Consider the following 23338-nt stretch of genomic DNA (forward strand, 5'->3'; position numbering starts at 1 on the left):
CTCCTGCTTCTCTTAGAGGGAGGTCTTGAGGATAAAATGAGGTCACAGGTAAAAAAGAGAACACTAAAAACTAGTATAAAAATCATATTAATTTCCATGTATTGAGTATTACTGTATCCCAGCCACTAAGCTAAGCTCTTTACTTACTATTCTAAATAATTTTGTTTCATCCTCATGACATTGTAATAAGGGGTAGTGTCATTGCTATCCACATTTGTTCCTAAGGACTTTGAGGCTTCGAGATGTTAAGTAATTGGTCCAAGTTCACACAGCAGGTGAAAAGGAAAGAGCCAGGATTTGAATCAGTCTGTTTGGCACCAGACTCAGTGGCTTTTAACCACTGCACTGTCTTGTGACCATCTGAACCAAAGTACCATCCCTCACCTAGATACTGGTGATGTCTGTATAACTCTATCCCAATCAATCAAGTGATTAGGAGACAATGAAAGTCCAGCAAACTCTGTGAGGGGTTATTCACTGAATGGTGGCCCAGAGAAGAATCCCTTGCCAAAATTTTGATTGAGTTTCCAGAATCAAAACTCACACCATTGGCCAAGGGAGCAGCATGATGTAGATTATTTAGCATCTTTGTCTGCAATGAAAGAGACCAAACTATGACTTTGGGCAAGTAAATCTCTCTGGTCTTTTATATCCTCACTATGAAGAGGAGGAGCTTGGGTGAGAAAACTGGGAAGGTCTCTGTAAGTCATAATAATAATATTGATAATAATAATAACAATAACCATAACCATAACAATAATAATAATAGTTACCATTTAGTAAGTGCTTACTAAGCGCCAGGCTTTTCTAAGTGCTGTGTTCAACCTTGCATGATTTTCATAACAACCCTAAGAGGTAGGTGTTACTGTTACCATTCACTTCTTTGTAAGTGAGGAAACAGACACAAAGTAGTTTGCCCCAAATCACATCTAGTGAGGGGCAGACCTGGACACCTGCACACTTAACCCCTCAGCTTTCCTTTCTCTTTAATTTATAGAAAGGATATTATCTTGGATGGATGGGTAAACTTATGTGATCACTTTGCTATGGCTTGCCCCAGCTTTTTTCCTACTTTAGATTAAAAAGTAGTGTATGTTTTTAAATACTCCATCACTCTGCCTAGGACATAGTAGGTTCTCAGAAAATATTTGCTTATTTGGCTTCTTTCATCATTAAAAACGTTGCACGAAAAAGACACGGGAATGAACAAGAATAAAACAAGAAGAGAAAATAATGAGGCTGCACAACTGGGAGGAAGGATCTGAATCAAACCTCCTAATATAGACTGTCTCACTGGAGAAGAATCCAAAGATAATACACAATATGAGCCCATACAGTTCTTATCTTAATGAAACAGCCTCTAAATAAATAAATAAGTAAATAAATAAATAAACACACACATATCATCCTAGTTGCAGAAATTTGATTATTGTCTTTGGCAATCCTTTCTTCATCTCTTTGTGCCAATAAAGTTATTAGAATTGAATTGAGAGAGGCGGATGCACAAGAATTGCCGAGACAAGATGCTGAGTAGTTGAAATCAATGACTTGCAGAGCTGGTCTCCTGCCAAAGGCTACACCAGCTTCCAGGAGGAATCCACCACTGTGGCCAGTGGCCCAGCACTGCGGAAGCTGGAGGTCAGATTTCTGGAGGGGACTCCCAGGTGGTTGGGGACTGACAGGTGTGGGAAGAAGGAAAAAGGTACTCTTCCCATTACCAAGGGCCAGACAGGCCAGCACCCACCAGACTGAGGATAGCAAGGCCTTGTTACACCCACTGTCTTCCCCTGGCTGTGGAAAGAGAAGAGGAGGCAGCAAAGGGGATGGAAGAGAACACAGTGTTATTCACAATCTGTCTGTGACAGGAAGAGAGTGGCTTAATAACCCATAGCCCGATGAATGGAATATTCCTTCTTTCCCCTGGCAGAGCTGGGCCTCTGGGGCCATCACCTGTAAAATGGACAGCCACCCGGGGATCCCTGGGTGGCGCAGCGGTTTGGTGCCTGCCTTTGACCCAGGGCGTGATCCTGGAGACCCGGGATCGAAACCCACGTCGGGCTCCCGGTGCATGGAGCCTGCTTCTCCCTTTGCCTGTGTCTCTGCCTCTCTCTCTCTCACTGTGTGCCTATCATAAATAAATAAAAATTAAAAAAAAAATGGACAGCCACCCAAGAAGTCATGGAAGTAATTAACAAATTTGTCCCCAAGAACCCATTCTCCTAGAACTGTAAAGATGGAGGGTGTTTAGACACAAGCTTAATGAGGAAACCACTAGCATTCTCTGGAAGCCACCATGGTGACTTGACACCTCTTCTAGCCACCTTCTCCTTCTCAGCCAGCTGCCTCCCATCTTCTCCTGTGGTGGCCTCCAGTATCTTCATTCCATTTGTTTTCTCCATCATCCACCCACCAACCATGAAGCACTGAAGCCGCCATTTAAAGCTTGTGCCCAAATTTCTGAGAATGATTGCATCTTTATAAGTCTCTGTGAAGCTCCTAACAAAGGTATGGGCTTTTGATTAGTTAAGTTGTGTCTACATTCGCTTCTCAGCATACGTATTTTCTACAACAACAACAAGAGTAACACATATTGAACACTTCTAATATGTCAGGCATTCTCTTAAACCTTTAGAGTAGTTGGGGAATCTGTAATTCAAGATCAACAGATCTAGCTGAAGTCCGAAGTTCTACCCACTTGCCTGTAGTTTTAAATCAGCTTAAGGATTCCCAATCAGATTAGAGAGAGAGCACACACAAACAGGAGGAGTGGCAGACAGAGTGAGAGGGAGAAGCAGACTCCCCGCTGAGCAGGGAGCCCAATGCAGGGCTGAATCCCGGGACCCTGGGATCACGACCTGAGCTGAAGGAAGATGCTTAACCAACTGAGCCACCCAGGTGCCCCAGGTCCACATGCTTGTCCACATGGATGTGTCAGTGCTACCAAACATCTGAGGAAAGCCAAGTATGTGGAAGATAAACAACAAAACAAACAACAAACAAAGTAGTATCTGGGAAAAGTGAGAACATGAGAGGAGAGGAAAATTAAAGTGTATATTTATTGCATCTTTACATAGAGAAGATACTGAATCCAAGAAAAAAGAACAGGGTGAAACAAAAAAAGAGCATTCTGAGGCCAAAACAAAATTCTTGGAAAATAAAAACAGCAGAAATGAAAAACTCAATAGTAACTCTCTCAAAAAGTAGGGCAAAAAGTTGAAAGTAGAGCAAAAAATTTTGAAAAGAAAGCAAAATTAAAAGAATAGTGCAAGAAGTACAGCCTGTAAATAATAGGAGTTCCAGAGAGAGAGAGAGAGAGAGAGAGAGAGAGAGAGAGAGAAAGAAGAAAACAAGACAGAACGGAGTTAATCACAAATGAAATTATTTCTTCAAATTTCCCAGAGATTAAAAAAAGACATATGTTTCCAGCTTCAAAGAATACGTCAAATATTGGGTCACAGTAAATGAAAATAGATGCACACTGAGGCACATCGTTGGAAATTTTCCAAAAATTGGAGGAAATAAAGAGTCGACAAGGTTCTAGAGAAAGAAAAAAAGTCACATACCAGGATCAGAAATTAGAATGGTTGCAGACTTCTCAATAGCATCACCAGAAACAAAGAAAATGGGGCAGTGTATTCCAAATTCTAAAAGGAAATGCTCTCTAACCTAGAGTTCCATACCCAGCCAAATTACCCTAAAAAAGCACAAAAATTGAATAAAGACATTTTCACACACACAAAGTCTCGAGAATGTATTTCTGAGAAAGCGAAACATGTAACAGGAACAGAAGTTTCAACACTGAAGAGAAGTAAAGGGGATTTCCAGGAGGATGGTTAAAAAAGATCCCAGGATGACACTGTATAAACCAAACACAGAGGGCAGCAGCCCAGATGTGTACAACACCAGTCAAAGAGACAGGCACATTGGGAGATGCCCAGATTCACCCTATCAGCTTTCAACCCATGGACAGGATTCTTTACCATGTGCCGTTCTCTACTCTTTGCTTGCTAGCTAGATGAGCTAGTCTGACCGCACCCCCCACCCCCCCCCCACCAAGAAGCCCTCTGTTGTGACACATTTCTAAGAGCTAAAGTTAGCTGAGATGAACTTAGAATGTGGACTATACAGAGCAGTCCATTTTCCCTGACAATTTCCCTTCCTTCAGGAAGGCCACAGAAGCCTATGTGCACAAGAATAGTAAAGGGATCTGCAGAGAATATGGGATGCAGAGAGTGCCTATAATAGCCAACGATATCTGCTAAGCCTACAATTGGTATGAAAGTCTTCAGCAGCTTGAAGTGTGAATAGGAACTCAGCTTTTAGATGTGCACATCCCACTCTCTCCTGAGTTATATTCAGCTAAAGATGCTCTATGCTTGGATTCCAAGGTCACACTCACATATTCAGCCCCTGTTCCCAAAGTAGGTTCTTTGTGCAAGCCTGGTGGGTCCAAAGAGAGAGGCTTCTCTCCTCACTTGCTTACTGTGCCAGAATCAGCACTTCTGTGTCAACCATCGAGGCCCTAGCACTGGATTTAATGAGTGAGAGTTCTCTCCTTCCCTGCCAGCTGACACCGCTTGGAACCATCTCAATAATTGGCAGGATTATAAACATGACAGGGTCTAGGACTTCTAGATTCCAAGAGGTTCTTTGACTTTAAGCAATTTTGCCCAGTTTCTTCCTAGGGACATTTAAAAGGGCAGGCTTTATCAAATCCAGAGGTTTCTGTCCTTTCTAGGTAATGGGTGTCTGAGAAGCTTACATTGACGGTATACTCAAGTGGCTGGAGAACAAAATCTGCCCTCAGGTGACATGTGGTCTCCATTCAGACAGAAAAGAAGCGATTGTATGAAATGGGGGTTTCTCCTGCCAGAGTTCCACCTAAGCTGGCAGCTTGCCCCGCCCTGTAGAAAAACTTGCAATGAGGTCTGAGACTTGGTAACTTTCTACTCTGCATTTTGGCTCTTTGTATCCACTGGGGGGTGGGTGATACCCCAGGGCCTAGTCCAGTGCCTGACACAGAGTAGCTGCTCAGTGTACAGAGTGCACACATGAAGATCTAATTGAATTAGATCAAGATGAGATTCTCAGCCGCCCAAGATTCATAGGCTGTGCAGTTAGGATAAGGCAGTTCTGCTAGCTCCCAGGAAAAACGGGATCCTCACAATTGAGAATTAGAATAAAATCTTATGACTCTGAATGTAAGGCGAGAAAGTCTTTTTAAATTAGCGACAGTTTTGCACACGATAAAATTATTTATAAAGAAATTGGCTTATTTTATATCCAAAGATTTACCTTAACTCTCATCAGGCCAATGAGGGTTTCTATAAGGGAAGCCTTAGTGGATTGAGGTATGTATTACTTGCATAGTAATTGTTAACTTATCAATAGATACTTCTGAAGTGTTGAGAGCAATCGTTTTTTTTCAGTGTGTTAAGCATTCTTCATAGAATCGTATTTTATTTGAAAATACTGTAGAGCCAGAGCACTCATACATTGCGAAAGGGGATATCACTTGGCACAAACTTTGGCAGGATCTACTAAGGCTGAATGAATGTCTAGCCTGTGACCCTGCCATACCACTCTGGAGCACATATGGAGCAGAATGAGTGCTGCGACCCCCACTGTGCACATATAGGATGGTTCATGGCAGCACTATCTCCAATAGCCCCAAATTGTAGTAAACTCGTATCCAAACTAGTATCTATCAACAGATAGAAACCCCACAGTGTGGGACACGTGGGTGGCTCAAGTGGGTGGCTCAGTGGTTGAGGATCTCCCTTTGGCTCAGGATGAGATCCCAGAGTCTGGGGATCGAGTTCCACATCAGGCTTCTTGCATGGAACCTGCTTCTCCCTCTGCCTGTTTCTCTCTCTCTCTCTCTCTCTCTCACTCTCTGTCTTTCATGAATAAATGAATAAAATCTTAAAAAAAAAAAAAACCACCATAGTGTACTTCACAGCAATGAGCAAGAGCTTAGTAACCATTGCCCACAACAAAAGATGTACTGTTGAGAGAAAAAAACTTGGTACAAAATAACACACACCATCTGATCCCATTTATAAGACCAAGAGCAGGCAAAGGTTAATACAAACATAAAGGTCAGAATGGAAGTTACTTTGAAGTGAGACACATCCTGGGTGGGCCATGAGAGAGCCTTCTAGTGGAGCTGGATATATTCTATATAGTTGGAGTAGTAGATTCACGGATGTGTACATATGTAAAAAGTTATCAAACTGCACCCTCTTTGTGTTCTTTATGGTATGTAAGTTATATGTCAATTTTAAAAAAATGCTATAAAACGGAGTTCCCTTAATAATAATAATAATAATAATAATAATAATAATAATAATAATAAAAAGCACCATGAATTACATCAGATATGTTTCAGATAGAGTTCCCGCCCTGGAAGAGATTCAAAATGAATTATGGAAGATACACAGTGAAATGACCATATTGGAGGGCAGTGTGTGAGCACTCAGGGTGAGAGGTCTGGGTGAAGGTCTTTGGGCTGTGAAGAAGGGACAAAACTGGGAGGGAAATTGGAGCACGAGATACCTGAGCTGCACTCTGAGCACCTTCCACCTGCTGTTCCACCAGGGTGGTCTCTTACTTGTCCTAGACGATCCACTTCTCCTGTCCAGGTCATGATGTTCAAGTCCACTCTGTTGAACTTGCCTCCTTGGTGCATCCTCCAAGCTCTCCTCTTCGTGGCTACATTTCTGGTTGGAACAGTCTACCTACTGTCACCACTCCTTGCTTTCATCTACTGCTTGACTCTCTGGCATCTCCTCATATCTTCCCAAAGAATCTTTCACCCGGTCAGCAAAATTACCCAGGTGGCAGAGTTACTGGAGGCTGCTTCTTCTTCTTCTTCTTCTTCTTCTTCTTCTTCTTCTTCTTCAGATTTTTTTTTATTTATTTGAGAGAGAGAGAGAGCACAAGCAGGGGGAGGGGAAGAGAGAGAATCCTCAAGCAGACTGCCCACTGAGCATGGAGCCTGATGCAGGAGGTCTCCCATGACCCTGAGTTCATGACCCCAGCCAAAATCAAGAGTCAGATACTTAACTGACTGAGCCACCCAGGGACCTCATTACTGGCTTCTTTGGAGTCCCTTCATGGCCTTTGCATATACAACATTGCCCTTTTCCTAAAAAAATCAGCCTCCTGTGTTTTTTGGTAAGCCTGTCTCCTCCACCTCCTTGCTTGTTCTCCTTGGCGGGCTTCTTTTCCTCTGCCTGCACCATTCTGTGGTGTGGCACCTTCAGTGTGCTCCTCTGGTTCCATTTGGGTTCTTCCTTGGCTAGCTTTCACCTCCATCTGCTGATGTCTCGAGGCCTGGGGTCTCCACTCTTCTCCAGAACTTGGATCTTGACAGAAACAGCCTGATGGCTATCTCTGTGTGGCTGCCTCATTCAGAAATCAAGTGCAAACCTATCAAAATCTTCATCATTATTTTCAGTGTGACATTCTTCTATAGTGCCCACTTACCATTCAGTGAATGGTCCCTCCATCCACTCAGAGAAACCAGGAGGTGATCCTTGACCTCCTTTCTTTTCTCCCTTTACCTTGCACCTCTGGCAGCCAAAGGTATTGGTCCTACCTTTCGAATAACTTCAGGACTTTGCTGTTGTCCTCAGTCATGTTCTCCTGGATATTGCAATAGTCACCTGACTCGTGGGTGTTTAGAGTCTTGCCCTCACCTAGGTCACCCCCCCACCCCCGTCATCTCCCTACAATTAGAAACTGATCATACCTCTTTCCAGCTTTCCTTCCACAATTGGTGCCCTGTGCCTTAGCTTGGACTACCACTGTCAAGGTCATCCCTGTCTTGTCTTCTCTCCATAGTCTCCTCCTGCCCCTTTGTCTCGGACAACCCAAGTGAATTTTAGCACGTCTCCAGCTAGTCCACACTAATGTGGTCTGCAGAAAAGCCCTCTCTGCCCCTCTCATTTCCACCAGGGACTTCCTGGCTGTCCTTTATATCCTGACTTCTGCAAGTACAGATAGACCCCCTGTTCTCATAACACCCACAATATTGGGGCTGTTTGTTTTCACCACTGGCTAAATTCTCAGGAGGCAGATGTTTTGTCTTATTCATCCTGTATCCAAAGCTCATAGCTCAGAATTGGTGCTCAGAACATTTGTTGTATAAATGAGCAAACGTTCATTTGTTAGGTACATAGACTTTTTTTTTTTTTTTTTTTTTTTTTGCATCAAAGATACACAGCTCAGCAACTGCATTTCTAGCACTGTCACTGTTTCTATTTCTGAATCTAATTGCTATTGCACAAAACTGTTCAGGGCAGAAACTGCAGTAAGTGGAATGGTCCAGCAATTCTTTTCCAATGCAAATGTTCTATGCTCTTGTGAAATTGCTGCAGTCTTAAAAGGGTGTAGGCCTTTGGAATTTTAAGCAGGAAAAAAAAATTTCGCTGTCCAGTATTTTGCCTGGGAGATGCTTACCCCACTTTCTCCAGGAATGCTCCCTCCTTTCTCTCCCAGCTCAGATGAACAGCATTGAAAAATCACAAATCTGAGAAATCCAGGGCAATCCTGTGGACATGGGAACTGCGACATGGGCCAGAACCCAAGGCCCAAGGGCACAGAGTTCTCCTCCTTTAGACCTTGTAAAACACTGGCCGTCCTTCCCGGTAGCAAGTTCAGAGAGTCATGGAACACCCTCTGCAGAGGTCAGCCAGCCAACTATGAATTTACCTAAAACTCCTTTCGATGTACTTTTACACTTACATCCAACTCCCTGTTGGATAATGAATTCTGTGGGTTTATTACTTGCTAGAAAAGGAAAAGCATTTCCTTTCACTTAACCTAAAAGTCCCCTTGCTCCAATGTCACTGATCCCTCCCTAAACTCCAATGCTGAGATTGTGTGGATAAGGACTTGCTCCTGGAGCCCTGTTTGCCCTTTGGGACACTATGGACATTGCCAGCAGCCCCTCCCAGCCTTCAGCTTTCCAGACTGAAGTAAATATATAGTGTCTGGAAGATGGCCCTGAACATAATAAATATTGAATAATGACTATGGAGCTGCATGATGATAAGAACTGCGTTTAAAAGGGGATTCAAATTCTTGCCACGAGCTTGAGATGTGAGAATTAGCTAATAAATCATTGCCAAACACAGTGTTGAGATAAAACGAACGAGGGTGCGTAGGGCCCCCTTGGTCCAGGGTGCACAGGCTCATACCCCCCACCCCTCGCCCCCATCCCGATCACCAGCTGTTCCTGTTTCCCAGCAAGAAGCACGGTCTCTGGGCATGTGGCAGCCTGCCTTTGTGAGATGGTGGAACAGTGGGCTGAACATTTCTGAGGACAGCGTCCTGGCATTGGATGATGGCACAAGGAGAACCCTAATACGGGCTCAGCTCCCGTTTCATGCAGGGCACCGCTCTGGTGCTTTGCTGAGGCCATGCCCTTTAGCCTTCATGCTAATCCTATGAAGGACATTGGGGTCTCTATCCTATAGCTGAGGAAATCAAGTCCCAAACAGGTACTAGGTAGTGTGCCAGGATGCTGGAAGCAGTGGATCCAGACTTCAAAATCAGATCTGCTGGAGCCCAAAGCTCATGCTGTCTCAGTGAGATTGCCGTGGTCCCCTACCTGGGGGACAGCGCAGCCCCATGTGACCCTCCCATCCTATGGAGGCAGGGTTTTTGCCCCTATTCCAGGGCAGCAGGACTGATCATTTTGCTGCCTGTTCCATCCCTTCTAGATTCCTATGGCTGGAGCCCACCCAGGCCCACAAGGTGCCACATGAGCTAGCGGAGTACCCCTCCTTTCCTTTTCCTCGCCTTATCTGCTTGCAGGAAGCATCGGGACAAGGTGGTAGCAGTGACTCATCGCTAGAAGAATAAACTCTTGAGTGGGGGCAGTCTGAGCGGCATGGCTGGGTGCTCTGACACTGGAGGACCATCCCCTGAGCTTTGGAAGGGCGTAGCCCTTCACCACAGTGAAACACAGGCAGAGAAAGGATAACAGCCAGGCGGGAGTGCAGGCTGAGGGGAGCAGGACGGGGGACTGCAGCATTTTCAGGGTGGAAAGAGAATAGCAGGGACTGGAGCCTTTTCTGAGGCTATCATTTGAGCTCTTTGCAACGTTAGGCAAATGACAAGTGGTTTTCATTCACTCCTGTTTTTATTTAGCAGATTAACCTGGCCTCCGCTGGTGATGAGCTCTCTCCACATCATAGGCTGGGCATGCAAAGGACCCCAGTTTTCAGTGGTTTAACCTATGAAATGCGCAAGGAAGCCTGCAGCATCTGTGTTCTGTCCCCAGGTGGGTTCCTACTTCTGCTAAGTAACAGATGAGATTTGTCACTCTCGGCTTCCTTTCACCCTGCCTCCAGGCTTCCCCAGGGCCTGGCCCATGGCTGAGATGGGAACAAAGACAAATGAGAGTGGGCAAGGTGCTGGTGGGCTTCCTGGACACAATGCTGCATCCAGGCAGCTCTGCCAGCCTGAGGTCCTGCATTCTGCCTCCAGGGCCACCACCCTGCCCTCTGGATGGTGTGGCAGAAGCACAGCCAGATTCTAAGATGGAGAAAGAAGCCTGAAGTGTGGGTAGACCAGGGGATGAGGGCAGGAAACGCCTCAAAAGGCACCCCATTCCCTGAATATCTCTTGGTTCAACCACTGTTATGGCCTGAATTGTATTCCTCCAAATCCTACGCCGACGCCCTCGTACCAGGGTAATTTGGAGATAGGATGCATAAGGAGGTAGTTACTGTTCATTGAGATCCTTAGGGGTGGAGCCCTGGTCTATTAGGATTAGTGTCCTTACAAGAAAAGACACTAGAGAGCTTGATTCCCCCCTCTCTCTCTCTTTCTCTCTCTCTCTCCCCCTCACCTCTCTTTCTCGTGAGGACACAGCAAGAAGGTGGCCCCATCTGCAAGATAGGAAGACAGATCTTCCCAGAAACCGAATTGGCCAACCCCTTGATCTTGGACTTTAGCTTCCAGAACCGTGTGAAGACCCAGCCTGTGGTATTTTGTTATAGCAGCTAGATTAGACTAATGCAACCACTAAGATGTCAGTTGCTAACAGGTCCAAGCGACCTGCAGTTTCCGCCTGCTTCCTGTAATGAATTTTCATCTAATCTGAGCAGCCACTGGGCCACAATATCACCCTGCAAACATGATTGCAAAAGTGCCATTCACGGAGAATTTGCTCAGGGGAGGGGTTCCTCTGCCTCATCCCTTCCAAGCCACGCGTCTGGTGAAGCCTGGAAGCTTCACAGGTCAGACCACAGCAGTTTCCTGGAAGCCGGCCAAAGCCTGGCTGCCCTGCAGGGAATTGGGTGCTCCGAGAGAACTGTGGACAGTCCACCCCTATCAGTGAAAGTCCCAGAGAACTGACTCCAGCCCCACCTCCTCCCACCCCACCCCACTGTCCAGGACAGCATTCGTGCCGGCACTAGGGCCCAGACAGTTCCCCCAACAGCCAGAGCCACAGGCCACCCACACTGTGTCCCTCTCTGCCCAAATCCTAAAAGGTAGAGCAGCTCACCAGGATCCCAGAGTTTCCTTAGGAAGATGCCATTGTATCTTTTATCTGTGTCTTAGGAGCTCAGTGCACGAAAAAGCTGGTTTTACAAACTCTTGACTTTCTTGACTTATAAGAAAACTGAACAGACATGCTCTTACTAGGCCCTTCCTTCTTTTCTAACAAAAGTACAAGGTTTTAAAATACTTGTGCTTTTCATTGAATTCCTCAATTAGACGTATACCTGCAACATAAGGGTACACATGGATTTGAAACAGGTATTGGAGTCGATCTTATGAGAACAAGTTGGCCTTAGGCCTCGGGATGGGCAAGATGAAGCTCCTGGTTGCCACTGAGAGAGGAGAGGATGGCCAAGGACTGTGTGCACAGGGAAGCCTGGTGTCCACTGCTGGGTGGTGCTTGTGTGCTAACCCCTCGGTAACCCCCTGACGTCTTTCCAGCCATAATGTCTCCAGTTCCAGCAGTAACCATGAGCATTTCTGACCACAGGCAGTGTGTGCCAGGAGGCTTGATTCCATCTGCCCAGACCTCCCCTCTGCCTCTGCGTTTGGCCATTGGAAACACGCCCCCAACGCTGCACTCTCACGGTACCATAGCCCATGGGCCCTGAGCAACCCACACAGGTGCATTCTGCTCACCTTCTCATCACACAAATGCGGTTGTGGAGATCCTCCCCCTGCCTCCATGAGAGTGTTGTGTGAACTAGTTCTGGGAACCCCTTATTTTCTCTTTGGCTCCCAGACACAAAGAAGAATAAGGCTTACATGCCTAGGACATTTCTGAGCTCTGGTGCCCACAAAATTTCCTGGGACTGAGAACGCAAGTCTGTCATTATGGTATTTGCAGAACCAGAGACTGTATTTAAGTCTTCAAGATGATGCTTATTATAACCCTTTCTTGGGACGATCATGCCAAAACACTACATGAATAGTCTTTTTCAAGGAAATTTGCCAGGGAAGGCAGCAAGCATCTGATCACATTGGAATAGTTTTGGGCTGGTTTCAAGCTATAGAGTCTGGTGCAGGGGGTTGGGGGAGGAGAAAATTTTCCTGAAGACTGTCCTGGGGAAGGAGAATCCACACAGGGCTGTGCATTGCCTACATTGCCATTGAGGGGCTGCTGGATGCAGAAATTGTGATGGGAACAGTATGCCCTTGGAACTGAGCATGGTGGCAGCCCTTGCCAGCCACAGGGAGTGGGCATCTATGGAAGGCACTGAATCCTGATTTAAAGACTAATGATGGGGAAAACAGGTGACTTAAGGTGGTAAGTGAGGGTTCTGAGCTCTTCCGAGGGGAGACAGCAGACCCCCAAGCCTGACACATCGAACTTGCCAAGGGTCATGTTGAGGCGGGAGGAACTTTCTCTCTAGTAAAATTTTGATTTTCTAAAAATACTTCTTGACCCATTTGCATTACTCAAGTATCAAAAGTCATCCTCCCATTTTGTACTTCTTCTTGTTTTAAAGACTCGTAATTAGAGAAGGTACATCCCACATCATTAATATCTCTATGATGCGTGACCGGGTTTACAAAGCCTAAAACATTGTATCTTTTTCTTTTTTTCTTTTTTCTTTCTTTCTTTCTTTCTTTCTTTCTTTCTTTCTTTCTTTCTTTCTTTCTTTTTTTTATCTGCTATTACTTTACCTTGGGGAAGGAAAGGAAGTGCCGGGCACAAAGTCATGTTCTAGGAAGATTGATCTGGAAGTGGTAGAGAAATGGACTGGGCGGGTGGGGGCGGGGGGCAGGAACAGCAATAGTTGGGGAGGTGGCTCATTTCTTCCCTTAGTCAGTAAACATCGACTGGGCACTTGGTATGTGTCACATGCCTAAAGATGGTTTCTTCCCTCCGTGTCATTTCAGGTCCTTTAAGAAGCAGACACCGAAACAGAATATGACATGCAAGAAATTTCCTGGGGGACATGCCTATGGAAGATGAAGGAGGGAGAAGCAGGGGCTGGTGGGGAGAACCCTCAGATGGGGACACCAGTCTGACCCTGTGAGAAGAGAGCCGGAGGAAGAGTGGCAGGTCGCAGGGCAATTGGCAGAAAGTCTTGAGGCCAACAGCCTCTAGGCCAAGGCTGTCCGTTGGAGGAGTCCCATGTGGGGCAGGAAGGGACTGGCTCCGGCACCATCAGCACGCTTGTTGGTTAAAAGCAGGCAGGCAGGGATCCCTGGGTGGTGCAGCGGTTTAGCGCCTGCCTTTGGCCCAGGGCGTGATCCTGGAGACCCGGGATCGAATCCCACGTCGGGCTCCCAGTGCATGGAGCCTGCTTCTCCCTCTGTCTGTGTCTCTGCCTCTCTCTCTCTCTCACTGTGTGTCTATCATAAATAAAATAAAATAAAAGCAGGCAGGCAGAAATGTGAACACCATGGTATGATCCAAAAGGTAGCAGCTGGGGCCTGTAGGTCAGCTACTTATCCCTCAGCACCTTCTTTTGAAAGAGAGCTGAATGGAGCATGTCCATGGCCGACACGGCCTTCCAGATGCTCTTGATTTGGACCTGCTCTTGATTTAGGCATATAAACATATGCATCACAGGTATATTCCAAGCCCATGGACTAGCCTTGGGGGTTAGGTGTCTGTTCCAGGGTCAGTCGGCCACAGCCTGGGTTGTGGGCAGGCCCCAGGATAGTGCATGGCTGCTTAGACAGGGAGGGCTATATGTGCAGGCTGGCACTGCCCACAGGCCCAGGAGAGAGAGGGGAGATGGCTGCTATACCAGACATAGTGGCAGGAAGGAGGGAATTAGCTACCTGCTTGCAAATGAGAGGTCAGGGAAGGGTTTGGAATAAACAGATACAGCCACTGGGTTTTAGAACATGACTAGTAGGATTTGTTGTGTACGGTACCTCTGTGCAGGAGAATCTGTCCATCAGATACCTAGATTCCTATCCTGGCCCTATGGCTTATCTGCTGTGTGGCCTTGGCTTTCCCTCCACCTCTCTGAAGCTGCTCTTTCTTCATTTGGAAAATGGACCTCATGATAGGATCTGTTGTACGGAATTGCCACGATGACACATGTGAACTCATTAGTGGGGTGCCGGACCTAGAGGATGTGATCAATAAATGGCAATGTAACTGTATTCATGCCGTTAATATTTCTGACATCCCAGACAGTGGAAGTGGCCTGTCTGATGGTCAGAGAAGACACAGGGCAGCCAGTTTGCGGAGCTGCCGGTGGCTTTCTGTGGCTGGAGCACCCAGTGCAAGGGAAGACGTGCTAGTAAACGGGCCCTGTCAGATGCAAAGCCTTATGTGCTGTGTAAGATGTTTCAGATTTCACACTAGGTTATGAGATGCTATTAAAGGATGTTATGGAGGGAGGGAGAGATCAGATTTGCATTTTAAAAATCTCCCTCTGGCAGCAGGGCATTCAGCGGGATAGAGGGAGAAGGGACTGGAGTGGGCAGATGGATAAGGAGGCTTTTGCACTAATCCAAGCAAAGGATCAGAGAACCCACACAAGGAGGAGGAGAAGCAGATCTGAAAGACATTTAGGAAGAAGAATTGGCAGGTGATTGAAACCAGTTGGGCCTACGGGTGAGGGAGGCATCTTGGTTAGGGGGGACACCTGGTTGTTTGGTCCAAACGAGGTGGCAGTTGGATATACAATGCACCCAATAACAACTAGAAGGCAGGATGGAGTGACCAAGGGTGGTGGAGGAGACAGGACAGTTGAGTTGGGGTGTGTTGCATCTCAGGAGCCTGTTGGATCCCCAGTGGGCCATTTCGGCAGACAGCTGGATGAACAGACCTGGGGCCCCCGAGGAGTTCGGAGGCACTTGGAGATTGTGGGCACAGTCTGGTGGGGGGGGGGTCTGAATCAGATTGACAGTGGGACAAGTAAAAAGAGGGTCCATGCAAGAACTAACAGAAGGTCCTGCATGATTCACACGGGCATCTCGTTTGTAACCACCTTGTAAACACTGACAGAGTGTGCTGCCACCTAAATAAAGCCCCTAGAATCCACACAGACACTGCAAAAATAAACCATCTGGGATTGAAAGAGTGAAGTCAGCTCAGCCTGACAAAGAAGAAGATTCCTGCAGCTAATCAGGCTGGAGGGACATGGATAAAACCAGCTGCAAAGTTAACAGGAGACTTCATTTCTCCCAAGGCCACGCCGTGGCTGGAAAATGAGTGACCACTGCTTTTTTCCCCAGTGGTGGCCCAGAGCCACCTCGCTAACCCATCTGGTACTGAGGGTTCCCAACTGCCAGGCTGCCCTCACCTCGAGACAGCACCCCACCTCAGAGACCAGCCCCTTGGCCACAGATTCCTGTTCCCCTGGGGTCCTCTCAGAATCCTGCAGGGACACAAAACTTGCTCCCTTCCTCCCTCTTGGCCGCTCCTCCGACTCCAGAGGGGAACAGACCAATGATCTGACTGTGTGCCTGTCAGACTGCAGGTTGTCCCTGGTGGTCTTTGGCTGATGCCATTTTAACAATACGTGCACCCTGAAAACAGAAGTATTGCTGTTGGCCGTATGCTCCCTAGTAGGATCGGCGGGGACCATGGAGCCCCTAGTGGGGAGAAAGAAATCGGGAGTGGGAGCAGGCCTGGCCACCCAGGGCTGCACTTGTCAGCCCACACTCAGAACTGCTTCTCTTCCGGGCCACACCTCAAAAGGGACACTAACAAACGGGGCCACATTCCCAGGAGAACGATCCTGTGCTCAGATCATTCAAAATAAGTCACATGAGGAATGCTTGTCAGAACTGGAGGGAACTTAGTACTGAGGAAAAAATGTAAGAAAACGGTCTTCTGTTATGTAAGAGGCCATAAGGTGTAACTGGGAGGAAGTGGTAAGCCCTGGTAGGATAGAGCAGGACCCAAGATTCCGTCCTTGGCAGAAAGCTCAGGAGGAGAACCTCGTTCTTTGTCACAGCAGGTTGCTTTGGGCTGTGTGCATGCCTTGTCCCAGGGGGTGTTTAAGAAAAGGCTGGACATTGGGGCGCCTGGGTGGCTCAGTCCGTTAAGTGTCTGACTCTTGGTTTTGGCTCACGTGATGATCTCAGGGTTGTGAGATTGAGCCCCATGTCAGGCTCTGTGTAGGGTGTGGAGTCTGCTTCAGATTCTCTCTCCCTCTCCCTTTGCCTCTCCCCACCCCTCAAAGTAAATCAATTAAAAAAGAGGCTAGACATTGCTTTGGCCAGGCTGTGGTACCAGGAATCTCAGCCTATAGGGACTTTGGACTAGATAATCTTTAAGACCCCCTGCTCAGAGTCTGTGTCTTGAAAACAGAGCCCCAACTGGGCAGGACAGTCCTAATGCTCCCTTCTCAGGGAGGTGAAGAGCCACAGTGTGGGGAGCCTCAGGGTGGATGGGGGGTCCAGCCACCAGCCCAAAGAACTCTGCTAAGGGACATTCCTTCATCAGAAGCAACTTCAATATTATGGTACTGTGACCATCTGTCAGTGACGACCTGAACCAGCCGCAGGCAAGTACTATTGCAAGAAAGCTCCAGAACAGCAGGAATTGGAACTGGAGGTTATAAGGAGAGGGGTCGGGGGTTACAGGACAACAAGACAAACTGAAACAAATCCAGAGAGTAGGCTGGTGGGCAGGGCCACGGAGGCGGCAGGGGTGGTGATGCGGCACAAGTTGCAGGGCGGTGTATGGTGCCAGGTGTTCCAACAGCAGCACAGGAGGAGGCCTGGAACAGAGAAGCCCCTGCGGCCAAGACGGGGGCAGATAGTTGGCTGTTACTGTTCTGGGTCCTATGGGTCTGGCTCTTGCACCTCTCATGGCCATGCAATCCAGCAAAGCACGCTCCCTGAGCTCCCACGAGAGCTCACTTGTCTTTATAGCCAAGCCCACCCAGGGAAACAAGCCTCGTACTTGAAGCAACTGAGTAAGATCCTCTTTCTTGAAACTCAAGGCATTGAGGAAAAGTCCTAAGGAGGCAAGGCAGTGACCTCTTGGGTTTTGAAAAGGGTTTCTGCTGTGGCACAGCTAATGACAGGCTTTGGCTCAGCACCAGACCTGGGCATATCCCCATGTGGTTAGACAATCTTCTCCCCCCAGACCCGTCACCCACTCCCTACGGCTGACACTCTGGGAGCCAGCACTTCCAATTTTTCTTGTGCATCTGCTTCTCTCCCATCACGGGCCCAGGGAGCCGTGGAATGAGAATGCAGTGCCTGGTGGGGAGGGCCTGCCAGGTAGACAGAGTACTAGATGCTTCAGCCAGAAGGAGTTTGAGCGCGAATCGAATGCGGCCTCCCTCTGCAAAAGTGAGAGGGTATCTGAGGTGAGAAAGCAGCCTCTGAATCCTCTAATCAATCATGACCTGTTCTCTAAATCCTTGCCGCAGGAGCCAACAGCCCAGGGAGCCTGAGGCTGCAGAGGGAGCCTGGTGACCTCTCCCAAGGGCCCCCATGCCTTGGCCAAATCTCCTCTGTCTGTAAGATGGCTGCAGTGTCATCATGAAGATTCATTAGAGTCTTCCTGATGAAGCCTGTCTTGACTCCTACCCTTCAAGCAAGAAGGATCACTCCCCCCTTGTCACTGCAGTGAAACACTTGACAGATGGGCCCCACAGAGCCCTGCAGTGCGTGCCGGTCACCCACAGCCACTTCCGCTCTGACTGCTCCTTGCCCATGCTCTTGTTATTCTGATTTTTTGGATGTTATTTTTTTTCACATTTCCCTTGAGGGGCAGCGGTCTCATCTTCCTTCTGTATCCTCAACACAGAGCCTGGTGCCTGTCATGGAAGGCAGACTCAATAAAGGTCTGATAAATGAATGACCTTCAAATAGAATAACCAAATTTAAGCTCCATAAACAGCTTGATCAGCCCTATATTCATCCCCAATGTCTGTTTCTGGACCGCCCCCCATGCTCCCCACAAGAATGTCTCCACTTTGAAACACTATGTGTTTTTTTGTTTGTTTGTTTGTTTTTTAATTCATGAGAGACAGAGAGAGAGAGAGACAGAGACAGAGACATAGGCAGAGGGAGGAGCAGGCTCCTTGTGGGGAGCCTGATGTGGGACTCGATCCCAGGACCCCGGGATCATGACCTGAACCAAAGGCAGACGCTCAACCACTGAGCCACCCATGTGCCCAAAACACTATGTACATTTATACACTTAGTTTCCCATTAACTGAGCTCCTTGGTTCTTGTCCACTCCAACGACTGGCTCTGGGCCCCTGGGGACAGGGCCATGTCACCATGCTCTCCTAGTAAGGCTTCAAGAGGATATGGTTAGAAGAGAGGTCCTCATCTTCAGAGTTTTGTTAGGACATAAATATTACAAATGTAGACCAGAAGGCCACTAAGTCGTGTCCAACCCAATAGAGAGGGGGATGCTGGTGCCAAGGTGTCATCTATAGGGACGATGGTTATAAAAGCACATTCTTTGTACCTGTGAGACCAGCATGAGTCTTGGATCCACCGTGTACTGTTAGTGTGACTGTGGACCGGGTCTGAAACCCTCTAAAGCTGCAGTGGCTTCATCTTGTGCAAGCACGCAGGCAGCATAGACCTATGGCAGCATAAGCTCCAAATAAACACCGGCAGCTATGGATTGTGACTTTCCATCAGTGTATAGACACAGGGCTCAAAGAGATTTTACCCATCACCAAGGTTTTGAGCTCTTCAGCACCTGGTCAAAGGTGCTTTGAGAACTAGTTAGGGAAGCAGTGAGAAATAGATGAGAAGACACACCTCACTTTGGCCAGAATTGCTCTGCATGCCTCTGCTTGGTTGAACATTTATGGCAATTTTAAGGGAAAGGAGAAAGGAAGAGCTTTTGCTGCCAAAATTAATCCAAACTGCAGACGAGCGCCAAAATCTGCTCTTCCACATCCTAGCCAAATGATGGCCCTGCCTTTTCTTAAACACTTAAATTCTTTCTGTGAGGCCCCAGACTAATTTGCTTAGTAATGTTCATCCTCTTTAGCATAGTCAGAAGCTCAAACAAATGGCCAACAAAGTTTTATTGCCTTGTAGAAGTCCCACCAGACCTACTTTAATGAAAAGAGCACTATGCAAACTTAATTGAAGCATAGTACTCTCGCAATAGTGACACAATTTTCACGGAAAACAGTTGTCCTCCGTAGGTTACAAATGTCTCCCAGCCATCTTGGCCACACTCTGAAATTTGCTGAGCAAATCCTTTTAGTTATGGTGAGTGTAAAAAGGGTTTTCGGCCTAGACCCTTGTGCAAATTACCACACATTCAGAATCAATGGAGTTTGCAAGAATAAGATTTTGGTGTTTCCATAATGATGTTTTTCCATCCTGTGGCTCTGTTGACTTTTGAAAGCATTTTGATAGCTGATGTCTTACTTAGCCGCCCCTCTGAGTTGAGATGAGAATGAAAGCAAATTCTATATTTGGTATGCTCTGTAAACAGCAAAGCTCTGAAAATGTTTGCAATTACTAAGTTATTAGACTCTAGGTCTCCCGGCTCTGACTCACCGCCTGGCTTGTCTCTTTAGGCCTCACAGCCTCTCTTGCTCCAAAAGGATGGAAGCTGGCCCCAGTGAACACTGCCTAGCCATACTTGGAAAACTGTCCTAGACATCTGGATGGCATTGTGTCTTCCAGGAAGGGCCAAGGGGGACCAGGAGCTCGCAGATGCTAATGCAGGTGGGTACATAAATGGCTCATGGGTCGGGATGTGTTCAGAACTGTCCAGGAGGGGTAGCTGAAGAATCTGACATTCACAGGAGAATCTGACCCTTGCTTGACAACTGTAACTGCTCTTTGTCCTGCCTGCTGTCCTCACCCATTGTCGGGTTCAGGTTCATACCCATCTTTCAAGCCAAGGCCAACCAGCTCTAATGCCACCTGCTTCAGGAACCTGTTCTAAGCATCTCAAGTCCAAGTCATCCTTCCTCCTGTGAACTTTCTATGCTCTTTGCCCCACTCCCCTGACCTTTTTTCCATATCACCTTGTGTTACTGCTGGGAAACAAGGCATTCCTTTCCTGACAGTTTATTTATTTTTTTTAAAGATTTATTTATTTATTTATTCATAAGAGAGAGAGAAAGAGAGAGAGAGAGAGAGAGAGAGGCGGAGACACAGGAGGAGGGAGAAGCAGGCTCCATGCTGGGAGCCTGACGTGGGACTCGATCCTGGGACTCCAGGATCGCACCCTGGGCCAAAGGCAGGTGCTAAACTGCTGAGCCACCCAGGGATCCCCTTTTCCTGACAGTTTACAAGCACCCTGAGAGTGAGGCTCGTGCCATTCCACCCCACACAGTGCACTATAGCCAGAGCAGGTTGTGGCAGACCATTGTCCCAATAACCCCTTCTCCTATTCTTCCTGGGAGTAAATCTTGGCTGAGTATGTGGCTGCCTAACCAGCTAGAGCTACATTCCCTGATTCCTTTGCAGTTAGGCTTGGCCATAGGTGGTTTTTGTCAAATGGGTACGAGCAGAAGTGAGGTGAGGTTCCACTTCACATTCCTAACCATGGAGTAACTTGCCTCTTTGTGCTTCTCCCTTCCCACGATGTAGAAAAGAACTATACCCTCAGGATGGCAGAGCAACAAGATGGAAGGAAACTGAGTCCCTAGCAAACCCTCATCCCCTTCCCCCCACCCCACCCGCTGGACAGCTCATTCCAGACACTTAATGAGAGACAACTAAATCACAATTTTTCTTAAGCTATTCTATTTTGAGATCCCTTTATTAAAATTGCTTTGCCTAATCACTAATCAGCATACAGGTGCTCTACACAATTTTTGTGTATGTGAATGAATGGCTGCATGGATAAACAAAAGAATAAATAAAAATGAATGCACGAATAAGTAAATGGCCTGGTGCCAAGTGCAGTTCTGCTTGAAATAACACCTGTTGAAGTTTCCTAATGGTGTCTGACTTTCCTGATTGAGAAAGAGCCAGGAAAGAGTTTGGGGAAGAGAGGGAGGACCTATGCTTCTAAAGGTGGGTCCCTAGGAAGTCTAGTGATGGCCATGCTACTGATCTACTTTTTGTGCAGGAATCAAGCTGCTCCCCAGGGACCTGCTATCAGAAAACTCAAAAAGGACTTTCTACTATCAGGAGTTATTGAAATAGCTTCAGCTGGCAGTGTGCAAGGGCAGTATCAGATGACAATAAAGGACGTTCAATCAATCTATCCTTCTTGTGACAAGGTTTTTTAGGAAATTCAAAGTATTTTTGTCTACTATGGGGCAAACTGCCTCTGTAAGGTGAAATCGCATCATACGATGAAGAACAAATATGTATGTGCTCCGCATTCCTCACAGGACTAATAGTGAGAATTAAATGAAATCATGTGTGCAAAAGTACTGGGGCGGGGGAGGGGGGTGGGGTGGGTAGTGCCTGGGTGGCACATGTGGTTGAGTGTGGGACTCCTGGTTTCTGCTTGGGTGGTGGGCTCAAGCTCCTAGTCAGGCTAGCAGTGAGTGTGGAGTCTGCTTAAGACTCTCCCTCTCCCTTTGCCCCTCCTGCCTGGGCGCTCAGTCTCTCACTCTCTCTCTTTCTCTAAAATAAATAAATACATACATACATACATACATACATACAAAGTGCTCTGTAAGCTCTTAAGCCCAGTAATGGGTGGCTCTTGTTTTATCTGCCTGGCAGCTTCCTCCCATTATCTATCCTGTGATTCTGACTGCTGATCATAGAGCCCTTCCACCTGGGCCAAAGGAGTGAGAAAGTGACCCAGGTCTAGCCACAGTGATTGGTCCAAGGGTGAACACATGACCCATGCCAAGCCAATCAAAGTTCTTCCCTAGGAAGAGCTTGTCCCTTTGTTTTATTGGGTTACTAGCTGGAATGAAGGCTGCCTGGAATTCTTCACAGCGCTGGGTTCTGAACAGAGGAAGCAGAATTCAGAGGTGGAGAGGGAGGCTCTGACCTGTTGTTTCTGAGAGCAGCTTCACTTCTGTCTTCCAGAATCAAAGGAACAAATTATATTTGTCACATGAAAAAAAATTCCTTTATTCCCCCCATAAGCCTGTGTGAGTTGGGCATTTTTCACCTGAAATCAAACTAATCCTAATAAAATACTATCTACAAGTAATATATTATCCAAGAGATTCATTGAAATGGATTTTGAGAGCTTATTTAGAGGTTGTAACCAGTGACAATGCCACTTAGGACTCTAACCAAGAGTGGCTGCCTTGCATCTGGAAGAGCCATCCTTTTTGATCAACCATGTGGCTTTTTTTAAAAATATTTTTATTTTTTTAAATTTTTTATTTATTTATGATAGTCACAGAGAGAGAGAGAGAGAGAGAGGCAGAGACATAGGCAGAGGGAGAAGCAGGCTCCATGCACCAGGAGCCCGACGTGGGATTCGATCCCGGGTCTCCAGGATAGCACCCTGGGCCAAAGGCAGGCGCCAAACCGCTGCGCCACCCAGGGATCCCAACCATGTGGCTTTTAAGAAGATATATCCTGATTGGTGAAGGTGGAAGAGGACCCCAACCAGCTGGTGACTCCAGTCTGGCCCACCTTGGTGATCACTGCAATGATAGCTTTGCTTGAATATTTCCAAGGATGGGAGTATCACCTTCTCACAAGAGAGACCACCCTATTGCTGTACATCTCTGGTTCTTAGAAATAAAATGAATTCTGGTCCTTTCAGATTTTCCTGTGTCTCTTTTTCACTCTCTGAAGCTTCACAGGATGTCAACCTACCCCCAACAACCTATACTCCCACCCCTCCTAAGTGAATGGCTCTTCAGGTATGTGAAAATAGGTAACATATGCCCCTGAGTCTTTTCTTCTCTGGACTAAAAAGCAATTTTGCTCATGTGACAAGCCTATGGGGTTAAACTCATTATCACCCAAGTGACTTGTCTCACTGGGTGCCCACCAATGAGCCATA

General features: G+C 47.0%; 1 long non-coding RNA gene across 1 annotated transcript; it reads left to right on the forward strand.

Annotated features, from left to right (window-relative positions):
- The first annotated feature begins 14052 nt into the window (after nucleotides 1–14052).
- On the forward strand, nucleotides 14053–21731 carry LOC119869814. The gene is made up of 3 exons (XR_005371911.1): nucleotides 14053–15038; nucleotides 19971–20121; nucleotides 21479–21731. It is a non-coding gene; the product is annotated as an uncharacterized LOC119869814 (long non-coding RNA).
- The last annotated feature ends 1607 nt before the right edge of the window (nucleotides 21732–23338 follow it).

The sequence above is a fragment of the Canis lupus genome, chromosome 17 (assembly GCF_011100685.1).
Source record: "Canis lupus familiaris isolate Mischka breed German Shepherd chromosome 17, alternate assembly UU_Cfam_GSD_1.0, whole genome shotgun sequence".
Classification (NCBI taxonomy): domain Eukaryota; kingdom Metazoa; phylum Chordata; class Mammalia; order Carnivora; family Canidae; genus Canis; species Canis lupus.